Below are 17,523 nucleotides of genomic sequence, written 5' to 3' on the forward strand. Positions count from 1 at the left end.
CACAAAAAATGTAATAATTATGTTTATTTTCAATACTATAGATAAATAATTGTGTTTACTTTTAACATGATAGAGAAAGAGTTCACACTACGCAAGTGGAAGAACGGCAGTAGGAACTTTGACCAGAATGTCGTGACAGCAGCTACAGAGGCGGGAGAGACGGGCACCAAAATATCAAGTTTTATTTTTAAATAAAAAATTTTAAGACATGTATTGTTTAGTTATTTCAAACTAAATGTGTAACGAGTAAGAGGAAGGCCGCGAACTCCCAACTCGAGGCCACCCTGGTTCGCGCCGTGACCGCCAGGCGGCAACCGCGGAGTCTCGCGATCTCGCGAGTGAAATCGCGACACCGCGAGAATAAAAGGCGGGCAGGCCAGGCGGCAGCGCGTTCCAGTTACCGAGCGTGCATACAGCGAGCGATACCGCAACGAGCACACAAGCTCTGGTTCTCTCTTTTGTAATAGACTGTCCGCACAGTGATGCCAGAATCGTGGGCGCTGGGCGCTCGAAGGTTCCCTTACTATGACCTACCGGTGTCCCCCACTTTGCTTCCATCGATGCGCACACAAGCTACGCGTCCCCTGTACGTGTGCGGTCCGCGTTACTCGTTGCTTTCATGCAATGTTCCGTGTTTCACGTTGCCAGAGGCGAAAGCTCGAGCAGAGGCACAGAGGAAGGCAAAATGAATCGCCGATCGCCGTCGCCGTCGTCGGTCGCTAACGTGAACGGCGACTCGCGACTAGGCGACACTCTTCAAATCCCAATACTGCAGATTTTAATGAACTCATAATTTTATGTTATGACTTCACGATAAAAATAAACTGAAATCAGAATTATAAGTTGAACAAATTTATCTGAAATACTACATTTCCATTAACTTACCTTTTTTTTTTCTTAATTTTATATCATTTGACATTCAAGTTTCGAGAGAAAATCCTTGGATTACTAAAAACTTCAACTGATTCACACACGTTGCCAAAACCACTTCTGTTGCTCTACATACATATAAAGAAAAAATATACACAATTAAAATCTTGTTTGCAATAAAAATATAGAACAAAGTATTAATGTTACTATAAACTTATCTTTTTTTTTTTAATGTTCCGGAGTCCTAATTTGAGAATGAATATTGGTGTCTCCGAAAACTATACCTTGTTTAATCGCCTATAAGAAGAGAGAAATAAATAATTGAAATCATAATCAAAATTTTAATAACATAATAACAAATATTAACGTTACATTAAATTTTTTTAAAATATTCTGTAATTTACCTAAAACTCCTTTAACTGATTCGTGCACGTTGTTCAGTCCTTTCTCCGTTGTAGCACTAGAAATAAACCGCTCATTTATCAAATCGAAAGATACAGTTTATCGATGTGACAAATGGGCGATTCATGCAGAAAAAAAGACAAACACAATTAAAATTGTAATTCTGATACATTAAAACAAATTATAAATATAACTGTAATAAGTTACCTTTTTGAAATTTTTCTGATGAAAGGATAGGTGACAGATCTGTGATACGGAGGACCATGTTTCTGGGAATTGCAACTGTTTAAAAACTTCGAATTCCGTCCATCAATGGTACACACAGAAAGATGAATTATCTATTTTCGACAGCGTTTAGAGTCAACTGTTTAAAGGTCTCTAAACGCGTCAAATTTTTGTACAAATGCTGCCCTGACATGAGCTCTAGATGTCGGTCATCGACAGACATGGTGCGACTAGTCTCATGCCTAGCTTTTAAGGATGTGCGCACCACACAGATTGAATCTAGGAGATCGGCTCCTATTTTATTTCTTTTTTTTGATTTAATATCGGGCAGCATAGAAAATATTCGTTCCGCAGTTGCATTAGAGTGGGGCAGACATCTGACTGTGTTTACTAAAGATTTGAGGTACGGAAAGAGAGATATGTTTTCGGGAGTTTCTAATTTGCAAATGTCTGCCCACATGTCGTCGAAGATCATTTTTGCCCAGTCATCTTTTTGGGCTTGCGTTGTACCGTTATACAAAAAGTTCCATTCTTTTTGTAGTTCATCGGTATTAGAAACTCCGAATTGTCGAGCAACAGCAGCAACATCAGCAAAAGTGGAAACTCTGTCGCTGCTGAACAAGGCATTGACTGGTTTAAAAACAGTCAACTGTTTAAGAAAAATATCGTCATGAGGAAGACGATTCCGAATTTCATTACTTACGGTAACGTAAAACCGTAAGCAATTTTCGCGGAAGGAGCGTACCTCAACTTCCGACATTCCATTCTGAGTTGCCTCTTCCAAAAAATCTGTGCACTCGGGACCAAGATTCACCTCATTGAGTGAAACTTGGTTGCACGGTAAAGAAAAATTGACCTGTCTAATTAAATCAGTGTGCCTTAGAAGAGCCGGCTTTAAAAATTTATTTAAAAAAAATAGGAGTAGCCTGACTGAAGAGGGCTGTAACTCCTGAACCATTGTTTCGCTTTTTTGGAACGAGGCATTAAAAGAATTTAGAATATTGAGGGTAAATTCCATAAAATAGAAATACCCTTTAATGTCATATCTGCTAAGAGAAGACAGAAATTCTGTAGCAGCTTTCGACTTTTCAGAAAATTTTTGCTCCGAGAAAAATCGGACTAAATCGTCCCAGATAAATAAAAATCTCTGAACACATTGGTGCCTTGCGAGCCAACGTGTATCAGAGAATTTGAGAACTTTTACAGGAGACTTCTCGAAGCTCTCCTGGAATTGACGGAAAATAGCAGCTCGTTTAGGGCTGCTGTTTATATAAGAAGCGACGCCTCGGAGCAATTTGTCACATTCGTCGGGAATTGTAGCATAAGCAGTACTTGCTGCCAATGCTACAGAATGGCATACACATGGCAATGTTACGGCATTTGGATGTTTTTCAAGTAACTTGGACTTGAATGAAGAATATCTACCCGTCATTACCGAAGCATTGTCACAACTAAGGGCTGCGATAGTTTGCAAAGGAATTTGCATTTTCAGCAACTGATTTTCGAAAGATTTGAAAATCTTTTCTGCTGAACAATCGCTGGCATCCAGATGAATTAATTGTAACAATTCGGTTCTAATTGATAAACGACATGGTTCAACATACTTAACTGCTAGGGTGAGCCATTTATCGTTTGTCGAATCCGAGGTTTCATCCTCGTAAACTGAAAATTTAGTATGCCGTACATTGTCAATAATGCGTTCCCTTTCGCGAACGCCTAAAACATTGGCAATAACTTTGCTACATTTACTGCGACTGATTTTCATGCCTTGTGACACTTTAGGCTCCTTGCCTATGTCTTGCATGAGATGAAGAAAATCAGACGCAACCGAAAGGAGAACATTATGTTCAGCGAAAAAAGCGGCATATTTTATCTCCGCTATTTTTATTTTTTCATCGAGTGTCGATGAAGAAGAGGACGCGACGAACTCCTCGGTTTGGTTTTCTGTTGGTAACGGTTCTTCTCCGGTTGTGGTAGAACCGATACCTCCAGTATTATTACTACACATTTGCTGCATATTTTTAATATGCACCTGTGTAAACGAGTGCCTGCGTATTTCTGAAAGCCCGCAATCGAAGACTTTGTTGCAGGCTTTGCAGAAGCATTTTGACTCGTCCGTGGAAATAGTTTGCAACCAAACCTTTAACGAGTCGTCAGCATCAAGCCAATGTTGCTGGAATCTTTTTTTGTACCTTTTAGCTGGTGCAGAATCCATCGTTAAAGCAGTTCCAATTCCTCTTTAGTTGAATGTTTAGTCCTCCGGAACCACTTACGCGCACTCGCACTATTCTATTATATATAAAAACTACACACGCTGTTTCCGTCGGGGTGCACGTATCGCGGACGCGGGCTTTAAATGACCAATATCAATACTGACGCGCGTAGCATCTATTCCCGCTCAAATCAACGTTCTTTAGTTTTAGGCAGTTGCGTGGAAACGTAACGCTGTTGACACCGCGCGCTTTAAATGCGTTTTTACAATTTATCATTATCGATATTTTTCTTCCTATTTCAAAGTTGAAATTTCAAACAAAAAATTGATTCTTTCCTACAAAATAGCATAATTTTCATAATTTCTGCAAGATTCCAAATCTTGGCTCAATGGACTATTGTCAAAATACCATTTTACAACATCGTCGTCCATATTTTATTACTGTGTGCCATTTTAGTAGGCAAATATTGTATTGATTAGGAGTCGTCGTTTTTGGTACAGAGATTACTGCAGCCACAGAAAATAGAGGTAAAATAGGGAAAATGTCTGCGAAAAAACTTTTTTTATTTAAATAAAGGTTCCGAAAATAAGACACAATAATAACATTTTCGATTTATTTCACTCACATTTCACAATTTCAATTTTTTGACGCCAAGAACGTAGTAACCCCTTAGCAATGAAAGTGTCAGACTATGTATAATGTGTAGTACTTTACTTTATCGTGAAGTCATAACGTAAAATTATGGGTTAATTAAAATCCTGCAGTATTGGGGTTTGAAGAGTGTCGCCTAGTCGTGAGTCGCCGTTCACGTTAGCGACCGACGACGGCGACGGCGATCGGCGATTCATTTTGCCTTCCTCTGTGCCTCTGCTCGAGCTTTCGCCTCTGGCAACGTGAAACACGGAACATTGCATGAAAGCAACGAGTAACGCGGACCGCACACGTACAGGGGACGCGTAGCTTGTGTGCGCATCGATGGAAGCAAAGTGGGGGACACCGGTAGGTCATAGTGAGGGAATCGTCGAGCGCCCAGCGCCCACGATTCTGGCATCACTGTGTCCGCAGTCCTCCAACGGACCCTTGGAGGTGGTGTTCCAACCGCTCCTTGAGGTAATAACCGTGATCCACGACGGGAGAGTTACCTCTCCGCGTCACCAAGCTCGGGTTTTTGTGCATCACCCGTGGCGTAGCCCGGTGGACACAGGCAAAGGACTCTTCGGCCCATGGTCAACGGGTGGCGTAGCCGCCGTGGCCTGTAGCGCCAACCTCAGATTCCAATCCCGATGATCCTACTCCCCTGCGTACTGTAAGCACAGCGTGGAGCAGCGGCTCCCAACATTCACCGACGCCGCCGTTGGGGATACCAGATCCCCTCTACCGCATGCCGTAGGGAACAGCGGTTCCCAACCTACCGACGCCGACTAACCGGGGAGCTACGACTCTCAACGCGAGCGACTAGGTGGGACTCCCCACTCGCCGAGCAGGAGCAGCGGCTCCCACTCCGAATCGTATACGAGGGGCATCCGGCCTCTCCCGCCGTGCGTACCTAGAAAGCAATAAAGGACTGTCTAAAAACCGAGATATAGCTAACTCCCTTCATTCGCTACACGAACCCGGCGCCCGACTGAGGCGGCACCTTCTTCCTCGCTCCCCCCGGCGACCACGCACAGTGTGGTCACAAATTGGCGCCCGAACAGGGACCTGGAAGAGGAACAGCGAATGAGCGGAGTAAGTTGGGTGTACCGGTTGAATAAAGACGCGCTAACCGACTTCGCGGCCGAACACGGCCTCGGCACCGCCGGCAACTACAACGAGCTCAGAACTCGAGTCCTCGCCTTCGTCAGAAGGATGCCAGACAAAGGGACCACCGGAACACCCTCCGGCCCAGTCCCGGGGCCCAGCCACAAGCAAGAAGACAACACCGACCGACGGGAACCCGACGACCTCGCAGTGATCGACCGTGTCCGAAGGTGGGGCACCCACTTCGACGGCCGAAACGCCGAAGAGTTCTTGGACCGGTTGCAAGACCTCCACGAAACGTACGGGGTAACGCCAGAGCAAGCCTACCAATGCCTACCCGAAATCCTACGGGGCAAAGCACTGGTGTGGTTCCGCAACACCCGAGAACTATGGCCAACCTGGGAGAAATTCCTAGAAGGATTCAGGAAGCAGTACCTACCGCGGACCCGAGCCAGCGATCTTCTGGCGGCCATCTATACCAGTCAACAACACCCAGGTGAAGCAGGGCGGGATTACCTTGACCGTCTGATGACACTAATGCGACAGCACGGAGGACTCTCAGTAGAAGAGAAATTAGACTGCCTACATCGGAACCTCAACAAGGAGTACCGACGATACATCCGCCGAGAGGCAGTACACAGTTACCTGGAACTGCTGGACCTCGTCACCAAATACGAGGAGCTAAGGGAGGAGACGAAACCCACCCGTCCTCCCACTCTACAAAAAGAAGTCCAGCACGAACTACCCACCTCGTATGACCGCGCCACCTCCTGCTGGCGATGTGGGCATAGAGGACACCAAAGACAAAACTGCCACAACGTCGCAAAGCTATTCTGCAGCTACTGCGGAACAATAGGCACAACAACCGCCAACTGTACCTGCCTACGCCAACCGGGAAACGAGATAATGGCCGGCAGCCGAGGCGCACGCCGGCCACCAGCTCCGCAGACGCCTCCGCCAACCGGGAAGTAGAAACCGACAGCAGAATATACTTGGAGTTCCAGGTCCACGGCAGACGATACAAGGCACTCGTAGACACGGGGGCAACCCGCTCATATATTAGGAGCGGTCTGGCGGCCCTATGCCTATACTACGGAGACCAGAAAACTCCAAGCCAACACAAAGTACGAGTAACCGATAACACCGAGGTCCCAACAGATGGAGAAATCATCGTAACGGCCAAAATAGATAACCAAACCATCTCACACCGATACGCCATCCTGCCGACGCTAAGCCAGATGGTGCTGCTAGGAGTAGACATACTAGGCCGAATGAACACAAGCATACAGATCGGCGAGAATAGATGGGACTGCACCTCGGAAACCAACGCACTGGAACCGACGGTAGGGTTGGCCCACATCACACCGGAACAAAGCCAAGCACTACAACAATTACTGGAGGAAGAATTGCCAAGATTCCTACAAATCAAAGGGCCAACCTCATGGGCGGAACACCGCATCCGGCTAAAAGAAAACACCGACCCGATAAAACAAAGATACACGCCGCGTAACCCCGCCATGCAGACAATCATGAACGAAGAAGTCGATCGCATGCTAACCGAGGGCATAATAGAACCATCTCAGAGTCCGTGGAGCTCACCGGTCGTCCTCGCAAGAAAGAACGGAACATACCGCTTCTGCATCGACTTCAGGAGAGTCAACAGCGTCACCGAAAAAGACGCATACCCACTACCCCAAGTACAAGCAACATTGGACAAACTCCGAGAAGCAAAATACATCTCCACGATAGACCTGGCAAACGGATACTGGCAAGTACCACTAGCACCGGAAAGCAAGGCAGTCACCGCATTCACCGTACCCGGACGCGGACTATTCCAGTTCAAAGTTATGCCATTTGGACTACATTCGGCACCCGCTACATTCCAAAGGCTACTCGACCAGGTAATCGAACCGTACCTGAAACCCAAGGCCTTCGCCTACCTGGACGACATCATCGTCACCGGAAAAACCTTCACGGAACACCTCTCAAACCTACGGGAAGTACTACACCGGCTACAGAAAGCACACCTCCGCATCAACCCAGAAAAATGTAACTTCGGGCAGACCGAGCTAAAATACCTGGGGCACGTCGTCACCAGCGAGGGAGTGCGCACCAATCCCGACAAAGTACAAGCAATCAGAGGAATACCCCCACCAGAGAATCTGAAACAACTCCGAAGATTCCTCGGAATGGTGTCCTGGTACAGAAAGTTGATACCGCAATTCTCGGACCTCGCCGCCCCACTAACACGACTCCTACAAAAACGCCGTAGGTGGCAATGAGACGCCGAAGAAGACGCCGCATTCAACCTCCTACGACACCGACTAGCAACCGCACCAGTACTAGCATGTCCAGACTTCACCCGACCGTTCACACTACAAACCGACGCCAGCAACGAAGGACTAGGAGTAGTCCTCACCCAAGACACCGATACCGAAGAACGAGTAATCGCCTACGCCAGCCGAACGTTAAGCAAAGCCGAAAGAAACTACTCCGTCACCGAAAAAGAATGCCTCGCCGTGGTTTGGGGAATTCAAAAGATGAGACCATACCTGGAAGGATACAAGTTCACCGACCACCGATCGCTCACCTGGCTACGAACCACGGAAAACCCCACCGGACGACGAGCACGCTGGAGCCTGGAACTCCAGCGATACGATTTCTCCATAAAATACCGGAAGGGAGAAAGCAACATCGTCGCCGACGCCTTCTCACGCCACCCCGAAGAAGCCGGAACGGTGGAACACACAAGATGCCCATGGTACGACCGGATACACACCGCAGTAACGGAACACCTGGAACAGCACCCAGAGTACAAAATAAGAAACGGACAACTATACAGGAAAATAGCCGACACCACCGGCCTACACCGCGGACTAGAATGGAAGACTTGCATACCCCAACACCAAAGAAAACAAATTTTAGAAGAAAACCACGACACACCGACAGCCGGACACCTAGGGATCGCTAAAACAAAAGCCAGGCTTGCACAACGATACTACTGGCCAGGAATGTTCCGAGACGCAGCACGACACGTACAAGGATGCATAAAATGCCTACAATACAAGGCGATACAACAAGCAGCACCAGGAGAGATGCAAACAACTCCAGCAGCCAACCCGTGGGACGTCGTCTCCATAGACCTAGTAGGACCACTACCCCGGTCCAGCAAAGGCAACACAGCACTGCTGGTAATGCAAGACAAATTCTCGAAATGGGTCGAAATACAGCCATTACGACAAGCAACCGCACCCGCCGTCACAAGAGCCTTCCGAGAACGAATTGTACTCAGGCACGGATGCCCCTAGAGAGTCATAACCGACAACGGAAAGCAATTCGAAAGCCGCGAATTCACCAAGCTGTTGCGGGGGTTCAACATAGACCATCGGAAAACACCTCCATATACACCGCAATGCAACCCGGTAGAACGCACAAACCGCGTAATCAAAACAATGATCGCACAGTTCACCGAAACCAACCACCGAACCTGGGACGCACTACTACCGGAGCTAGCATTCGCATACAACACCGCACAACACGAAACAACAGGAATGACACCAGCATTCCTAAACTACGGACGGGAACTTACAGCCCCAGGCACGACACACCAACCTCCAGAAAGCGACGACCCAAACCGCCTGGAGGACATAAACCATTTACAAGACTGGCCCGACACGCGACAGGACAGGCGTTCGGAAAACGAAGTAAATACTACAACCTACGACGGCGAAAATGGCGGCCAAAAATAGGCGAAGAAGTCATGCTACGGGAACACCACCTTTCGTCAGGCTCACAGCACTTCAACGCAAAACTCGCACTGAAATTCGCGGGACCATACGTCATCAAAGACATATTAGGAACAAACGTGGCATTTCTCCATGGTCCGCGCGGGAAAATACACATACAGGACCTCAAACCAATAGGAGCGGCGCTAAACCCCGGAAACGGTATAAAAGACCGAGCAAACCGAAGATTGGGGATAAGTAGCCAGCAAGCAACCGAGCGAAAAGACAATGAAGAGAACCAGGGAAGTCAGGATGGAAGCGGTGCCGCTGGGACGATCAACCGCACATCGGCTACCAGAAAGCCAGCCAAGGCAGGCAGAAACCCCCGCAAGAAGAGGACCGCCGCCGAGGATGAGGCCGCCACCTCGGAAAGAACCAACGAGCCACGCTGCCGACGCAGTGGCCCCAGCCGAGAAAGACGCCGAGGAGTCCCTGGAGGAGCTCATCAAGTTCCTGGAGGAGCAGGCCCTGGGGATCCCGGCGGAGCCAATTACCTCACCACCACCGCCAGTGCAGCGGCCACAAAGCCACCCTCCGCCACTGCGGGGCCAGACACCAACCGGCCGGATCACTCACACACCGGCCAGCCGGCCACCAACCGGCCAGACCCAAGCCAGCCGCCCACTACCAACCGTGCGAACCCCAACTGGGCGAACACCAACCAGCCGCCCACGGACCAGCCGGATACCAACCGACCGGACGCCGACCATCCGCCCTCAGACCAACCGTTCACTGACCGGACATCCACCGATCAGCCGTCCACCGACCAGCCGTCCACCAACAATCAGCCCCCCACCGACCAGCCGCCCGCCTACCAACCGCCCACCGACCAGCCGCCCACCTACCAACCACCCACCGACCACTCGCCCACCAACAATCAGCCCCCCACTGACCAGCCACCCCGCAACCAACCACCCTGCAACCGGCCACCCCAAACTACAACCGACCACCCACACACCATACCGGCCCCCACGGACAACTACCACGGCCGCACAGACAGACGCGCGGGCCACCAGAGAGACGGGGACCCAGATCCACGGGGAGGCAACACCCGATGCACCGGGGAAACACACCCGGGGAGCGGCACAAGTACATGGGGAGAGAGAAATCCGCCTGGACATCAACAAACTAGGGAAGAACCACATAGAAACGGTCTCCCTCGCCGGGGCCAGGATATCCATGAAAAGACTACGAAACAACTTTTTAAGAATTAGAATAATAAGTTAGGAGATAAAGCAAAATGTACATAGAATAAAAAAAAAAAGAGTTAATGAACATAGTATACAACTAGACCCCCCAGGAGTTCGCGGCCCCCGAAGGAAGGGGGAGATGTAACGAGTAAGAGGAAGGCCGCGAACTCCCCACTCGAGGCCGCCCTGGTTCGCGCCGCGGCCGCCGGGCAGCAACCGCGGAGTCTCGCGATCTCGCGAGTGAAATCGCGACACCGCGAGAATAAAAGGCGGGCAGTCCGGACCAGGCGGCAGAGCGTTCCAGTTACCGAGCGTGCCTACAGCGAGCGATACCGCAACGAGCACACAAGCTGGTTCTCTCTTTTATAATATACTGTCCGCAGTCCTCCAACGGACCCTTGGAGGTGGTGTTCCAACCGCTCCTTGTGGTAATAACCGTGATCCTCGACGGCAGAGTTACCTCTCCGCGTCACCAACCTCGGGTCTGTGTGCATCACTCGTGACGTAGCTCGGTGGACACAGGCAAAGGACTCTTCGGCCCATGGTCAACGGGTGGCGTAGCCGCCGTGGCCTGTAGCGCCAACCTCAGATTCCAATCCCGATGATCCTACTCCCCTGCGTACTGTAAGCACAGCGACGCCGCCGTTGGGGATACCAGATCCCCTCTACCGCATGCCGTAGGGAACAGCGGTTCCCAACCTACCGACGCCGACTAACCGGGGAGCTACGACTCTCAACGCGAGCGACTAGGTGGGAGTCCCCACTCGCCGAGCAGGAGCAGCGGCTCCCACTCCGAATCGTATACGAGGGGCATCCGGCCTCTCCCGCCGCGCGTAACTAGAAAGCAATAAAGGACTGTTTGAAAACCGAGATGTAGCTGACTCCCTTCATTCGCTACACGAACCCGGCGCCCGACTGAGGCGGCACCTTCTTCCTCGCCCCCCCCGACGACCACGCACAGCGTGGTCACAAATGTATTGTGTAATTATCGTTGTGATAGATCGTATCGATGTGGGCGAACAATGAATAATATGAATGTAGTAGTATTTAGAATGTGACACGTGTAAAAGTTATACACAAATATCATGTGTTGTTTGATAAATACCACTACATTCTCACGATTCAATGCTATATTAAATCACTGAAAATATCTCAGCTATCAGAAACATTGCACGTGGCTCGTGCCGCTTGTAGGGATTTGAACAGTTGAATATAGCGTTTCAAGAGTGAGAGAGTAAGGGGGTACGGTAGTCATGTGACTTTTCGAGATTGCCAGGTCGGTATCTGCTATTACAGTTTTCGTTGCAGAAATAGTGTTACCCACAGACACGTGGCTGCCTGATGAACGCAAGATGGAGCCTTTCTATGATTTCGAATTGGGGAGGTAGCTTAGAAAATTTCCCCCTCTACTGCACACACTACTATACGAGCTATGCGTACGTGAACTCGACGAATCGCGACCGACTTCGGACATTTGCGGAAAGTAGAGAGAGTGCGAATATGAGTCTTACTCTCTCACTCTTGAAACGTCATATTCAACTGTTCACATCCCTACAAGCAGCACGATCCACGCGCGATGTACATTATTATTATATGTATGTGACTATACTTATCTCTTTACATATGTTGTAAAGTGTTGGTTCTGTCTTTGGTTCAAGTGGCAGGATTTGCACTCTTGATACTGATCTGTGAAAAACAGAAGAAATGTATGGTGTTGTCCAATTATTTATACGATAAAGATATCATCATTATCGTACTTACCGTTTTTTGTGCATCATTTCCACTTCATATAAAAGAATTATTCCTGTGATATGAACCTGTAAAAGAAATGTATACAAAATTATTTTCATGATGATTTCGAATTAATTCACCTATAGATAACATTTTGTAATTTTACTGTAGTCGCAATAGGCCATAGAAAAGTTCTACGTGTGTGCTGCTTTGCACTCGTTGGTGCAATTGCGACATTAGATTGCAATCGGACAGCTCTTCATGTGGGCTGCTTTGCACTCGTTGGTGCAATTGTGACATTAGATTGCAATCGGACAGCTCTTGCTGTGCGCTGCTTTGCACTCGTTGGTGCAATTGTGACATTAGATTGCAATCGGACAGCTCTTCATGTGCGCTGCTTTGCACTCGTTGGTGCAATTGGGACATTAGATTGCAATCGGCTATTAGACAATATTATTGCCTCAATAAAGTGGGAGTTGTCTTCCCAGCATTACACATCGTTAGATGTATTTTTGTATTGAATTGAGCATGTAGCTCTTTTTTTTATATATGAGGGCTCTCTAATTGGCTGACCTCTATTGAACCTGCTGTCTACAATTTCTGGTAGCATGCAGTCCTCATAAAACTTTTTTAGTTTTTCTTCCATTTCTGTCTGCCAGAATTCGTTGTCTCTTATTACTTTCGTAATTTTCATCCCTTTCGGGGTCCATAAACAAAACAAAGCATTTTCTCTGTTGATGATATGCAACTGCCCTTGTACTTGATAGTAGTAATGGTGATTTTTATTTAATTCATCACCGCAATAAATCCGTCGTATTGCAGGAAGCTGTTGTATCGCTTCAGTAGGCGATAAATCCTTTGCCGATTCCGGACATTTGACTTCAACGATAGTATCGTCTTCAATGAGGCTATCGGGCGTCGCACCCAAATAAGGTACGACGGCATCGATGAAGAGGCTACACGATGCAAGAGTAATTCCAAATTCTTTTTCTAATTGTTTCAAAGCTTTCACCTCGTTCTCTCTTCCGTATTCCAGAGAACGTAGATTTTGTATTTGCGGATACATTATACTCTTCAAAGTATTTGCTCGAGGCGTATCCTTTCGTAATCGGCATATCTTGCCGAAATTAGACGCAGTTAATAATTTTTTCCTATATGCCATCCATTTTTCACAATTCGCCTGATCACGAGTTTCCTCTTCGATCCTGTATCGTATCCTCTGCCATTCGCGTAGTGTTGCTATATGCCTTTCACACTCAGAAGAGTACACAGCCTCTTCCATGTCTGGTTTCTCTGCATTGGGGCCGTAATCGCTATCGCATGATTGTTTTTCATACCGAGAGGAGGACGCTTTCGCTTGTTGTACATATTTCATTTTTCTCAATAATACACGTTTACGTTGTTCTTCCATCCTTTTTACAATGGCTGTCGGTTCTTTGTCCATTGCGATACTCAATCGGCTTAACGCTTCTTTTGAGTTACATTGAACAACAGCAGCAGAAACTCTACCTTGATACGAGCCTTTTCGTCCAAAGTTTATGCGTTTTCCTCCGATGAATTTAGCAATAATATTATTAAATGTTTCGACGGAATTATTGTTCAGAGTGTGCAGCAAACTTTCAGCCTGAACGAACAGTGGCTGCATCGCCTCCTCAATGCTCTGATAAATGCCCGCTTCCCTCAGCTGTGGAACGTAGTTGATTCCGTTGGAGTCAGAGTGTTTGTCGCAAAAATATGCTAATCTCTGACAATCCTTATGTTCACCGAAAACGTGGCTCGGCACATTTCTCAAATCTACCTTCAAATTTTTTATTTGGTCGACGAGATTTATCTTCTCCTTGAATCGGTATTCTGCAGCTTTGTGTATACCCGTGCGCAGGCGGAGGGCATTCTGTTTGACGATGCCTCTTAGTTCCTTGCATCGACCTTTTGCAACGATTTCGTTTATCTTTCTACCGAAATTGCGTAAGAGATGATTGGTGCATTCAATTTTCCGTACATGCACCATGTACTCTTTGTAAGGATCATTATCCAATATCTGAAACATTAAGCGAATTCAATTGCAACATGTTATTCGGAGTCTGTTCCTCCAGCTTATCTACTAATATATCCTCGACGTCAAAATTTTGAACTTGCGATAATAATGACTTACGACTACGCTTCGCTCGCTTACGCTTCATAAATCTGCGTAACATTTTAATATTTTCACGACTAACTGTAACTATGTTTCAGGACGAATAAAATATAATAAGAACAAATTCACTTTGTTAAAACTAAAAACAATAACTCCGAACTATTAACTATTTATAATATTTAACTCGCCGAATCAGATGAGATGAAATTCTTGAAATCCAACACGCTCAATCTTTCATCCAACTCCTGGCTCCACGAAGATTGCTGAATCCAGAATCCACGAAGTCCTTATAGTACGATGTTCCGAGAGATGTTTCCAATCGTCCAATAGTCTTCACGAGCCGGCAAATCTGAAGACTGAGATTTCCTTTTCAGCCTTGCGCATCCCACCGCTGTCACCAATATTTGTTGCGTGGCCTTCAGGGATTTTTATTTGGACCCGGGAAGGATTCGTGCCCGTGGAGCGCTAAAGCACTCTGCTCGTAAAGAAATGAAACAAATTTAAACTCAAACTAAACTGTTGTATTTGAACCAAGGGAAAACACGTCTTATCAGTTCACAGGATTGGGACGAAGAGAGCGTACCAAAATGGTTTCTCGCTAAATTTTTAAACATGTTTGTTAATTTTTGGTATCTTAGTAACAAGGAACCAATTACATAATTATATTATAATTAATAAACTCCAATTCGTTAAAACTATCGTCAGCATTTATCGATTTCTAGGCTTCGAGTCTTTTACATCTTGGCGCTGGAGATAATTCCTTAGAGAAGGGGAAAAAGGTGAGATTTGAATGTTTAAATAAGTGTTTCTAAGGAGATATTGATTTATTCTTTACTCTGAAATATTCTGTAGAGTAATGTTTATAACTGGTTTCAAGCATATAAACTTATTCCAACTTCACTTTTGACGCCTTCTCTATTACATTCAATTTGAACTTCGCGCCTTGAAGTTAGTGTCACACGTTGTCACACAACAGGGCAAATGAAAATATCGCGCGCCGTTTGTCGGCAACTTCACAGTATTTCAAGAGCGAGAGAGTAAGGTTCACTTTACATTCGCGTTCTCTTTTGACTTTCCGAAGCTGTCCGAAGTGGCCCGAAGCGCCGAGCTCATGCACACGCGAATCCTAAAATGGTGTGTGTAGTGGAGGGGGAAATTTTCAGTAACTCGCATCGCCAATTTGGGTATCACAGATTCCGATTCCACATCGGCAGCCTTTCAAATTAGGCGCCGCCTGGTTCGCAAAAGGCCAACTAAATTTGTCATATTTTTTGCCTGTTTTATCGATAACCCAGCCAAAAGCAATACTGTGGTATGGTTTTACGGCCTGACACTTTTCGTCCTTATATGAGAACATTTTGAACTGGAGAAGGGTTCATTCGATAGAAAAAAGTACAACGCAGCGCAGTCAACTCGCGATTTCGTTCAAAACACTCTCTAAATTACATAAAAACGCTTAAATTTCCATAGCACTATCTACTTTATAACACTCGTATTACTAAATATCAGTAGAATTTCGTTAAATCGCGAGTTGACTGCGCTGCATTGAACTTTTTACTTTCGTATGAACCCATTCCCAGCTTAAAATCATCTCATATAAGGACGAAAAGTGTCAGGCCGTAAACCCCTGTTTTTGCCTAATTTTGTCGCTAATGTCGCCGCTCTGACATATCTGATCGTACCCCCTTAAGTCGTTAGCTGATTCCGTAACTGGTAAATAATCCTGTAATTTATTTTTTAAAATATTAATAATAGGTATAACCTTACTGCTCGTGATATAGTGTTCCCCACAAACTATTTTAGTTGCCCCTTCAAAAGGTTGTAATAATTCAATAAATTCTTTTACTATTTGTAGTTCTTGTGAAGTTAATATTTGAGGTGCTGTGGCACACTTCAGGATAATCAAAGTGATTACATCTAGTCATTTCATAAATCTTGCTAACATTTCGTACGTTGAATTCTAACGCGTGTCGGCGCTTTGAATGACCTTTAATGTACTGCTTAATCTTAATAAATCTGAAGACTCAACAGACTTTTTTATGTATAAAATAATAGTTTAGGTTTTCTTGATCACAGGACTTGTAAGCTCATCTGAATCAATCATTTTTGCTGGAACCAAATTTAAAGTATGGGCAAAACATGGAAGGTGCTTATCTGCACCAAATGCATCGATAATAGCTTTTCTAATATTAGCTGCGTTATCTGAGACTACAGCAATAATATTTTCGAATTTTATGCTCCACTCTCTAAGCATACCACTTAACCAGTCTTTTATATGATTAGTAGTGTGTCGCTCATCCAGCTCTTTTACCCCTATTATAATTGTCTTACATTCTTCATTGAATAAATAATGAGCTGTAAGTCCCAAATAACTTTTGGCATTAAAACTTTCAGTTCAAATATCCGTTGTTAAACATAATGCTTTTATACCGGATAATCTTTCTCTAATTACAGAGGATAAATATTTATACTTTCCTTCTACTAAAGATGTTATAGTATTTCTGCACGGCAGTCGGTATAACATATTTATTGCTTTAACAAATTCTTGGAACTCTCGTTTTTCCACACTACCTAGGGGCATATTATCTTTTGCCAACATAAAACCGAAGTTGTTATTTAAAACTATTGCATTCGTTCCATCTAATTTAAAGTTATAATTTAATTATTATTTTGAAAAAACTTGAATGTTCTAATTTTACCAGAAATTACGTTATAAAATGAATGTTAAACAAACATACTTCTAAATGATAACTGATTAGCGAAAATGACATCAACTCTAGGTTGTTTATGTTTTACTGTATTGATGTGACTTGTAGACGAAATTGCACACGCTGTTTTTGTTTGTGAGTCTATTTCTAATTATTCAGTTTCTGTATTTTCCTCTTCGAGTGAAGCTTTAAAAAGATAATCATATATTTTTACTTTATGGTTTGTATTTAAAAGAAAAAAGATATATATTGTTAGAATCGCTTATAATAAGGGATCTAACCAGATTCCGGAAAAGGTGAGAATTAGGGTTTTGAAAGAAAACTGGTACGCTTGATCAAATTTAAGTCGGCCCTGAAAAGGGCTTAATTACGACGTTTATTAACAATTTGTAAGCTTCTGGAGCGGGGGCCTCCTGGTTGGTCCGGGTGTTGTCTTGTCGGGGGAGTGGTGCCCTCTAGTCGGCGACGCCTGTCAACAATGCTGGCGTCTGAAAAAGGAAGAGAGCGTCGGAACCACACCGGTAA

General features: G+C 45.6%; 1 pseudogene; it reads right to left on the reverse strand.

Annotated features, from left to right (window-relative positions):
* Positions 1-14,896: 14,896 nt before the first annotated feature.
* LOC143187483 (zinc finger BED domain-containing protein 4-like) lies at positions 14,897-17,061 on the reverse strand (annotated as a pseudogene).
* Positions 17,062-17,523: the final 462 nt, after the last annotated feature.

The sequence above is a fragment of the Calliopsis andreniformis genome, unplaced genomic scaffold (genome assembly GCF_051401765.1).
Source record: "Calliopsis andreniformis isolate RMS-2024a unplaced genomic scaffold, iyCalAndr_principal scaffold0048, whole genome shotgun sequence".
NCBI lineage: Eukaryota > Metazoa > Arthropoda > Insecta > Hymenoptera > Andrenidae > Calliopsis > Calliopsis andreniformis.